The following is a 1,121-nucleotide window of genomic DNA, read 5'->3' as shown; positions in this document are numbered from 1 at the left end:
TGTTCACGCCAAGGCTTCATTTCCATTGGATCCCATAGCCCAGTTTGGGAGACATCCCAAGCCCTTGGCATCTCTCATATTACCTCTGACGTGACGGAACGACAGAAAACAGCTTTGTTTTTCCTCTTCTGCATGAAAACATTCCGCCGCCAACCTCTCTGCCTCCAGACTTTGCTGGCGGAAATTTGCCTGGAATTATTTTGAAACAATAAAACAGTCTGTCGGCACACAAACAGATTTTTCTATTCACGTCTCCAGCAGCCGCACATGTAGAAGGAGCCGCGTTGTTGTCACTCCTCGCCGAGAAAGATTTTTATACTCCGGGAGTCTAAGAAAATCATCACAAAGCGGTAATTCTGTGGAAGTTGTCAGAGGCTGAAACTTCAGGGTTGCAAGAAACCATGAAGGGCCCCCCCAACCCCCCCACCACCATGGGAAGGCCCTATCAACAGGCACCATGTGGTTAACAGGAAGGCTGCCGAGGTCCCCAGCAAGTACGGGACCTCAGGCAGCCGCTTCAGTTTAAAAACTTTTGTATTTGCGTTCAGTATCGGGGCATTTTCATGATTTCTCGTGAAAATGCCCAGTATTTGCACTGGTGCATCCTACCCAGTGGCGTCACATAGGTTGCAGGGGGTGCGGCACGCACCCGTGTGACACCATTGGAGGGGTGACACCAAAATGACTGGCAGTCATTTTGCTGTCACCCCCTCTAAAAAGTCAGGCACTTGGTTATGGACCGAGACTCCGACAGTGTCAGGAGAGAGGAGGGGACCCGGCGGCAAACCTCATCCCGCCGGGTGAATGTCCCCTCCTCTCTCTGCCGGCAGGTGTCAATTAGATGACCGCGCACGCGGGATGACGTCACGTCGGGGTATCACCTGGTCTCTGCTCTGGGTGACACCCGGCCTCGGGACGCCCCTGTCCCTACCTAATAATATAATGTATTGCTGGGACTTGAAGACCTGTGCATAGCTGGTGCTATTCTGAATTGCTGTATAATCATCATACAGCAATGTAGAATACCACCAGCCATGCGGGACTACAAGTCCTATCAATACATTCTAATGTAAATCAGCAATGCTGAATACCACCAGCTTCTTATCTGACCCCCTCCCCCC

The sequence above is a fragment of the Nanorana parkeri genome, unplaced genomic scaffold (assembly GCF_000935625.1).
Source record: "Nanorana parkeri isolate BGI_ZX_2015 unplaced genomic scaffold, ASM93562v1 scaffold6, whole genome shotgun sequence".
NCBI lineage: Eukaryota > Metazoa > Chordata > Amphibia > Anura > Dicroglossidae > Nanorana > Nanorana parkeri.
Note: the sequence above shows the minus strand (reverse complement) of the source record.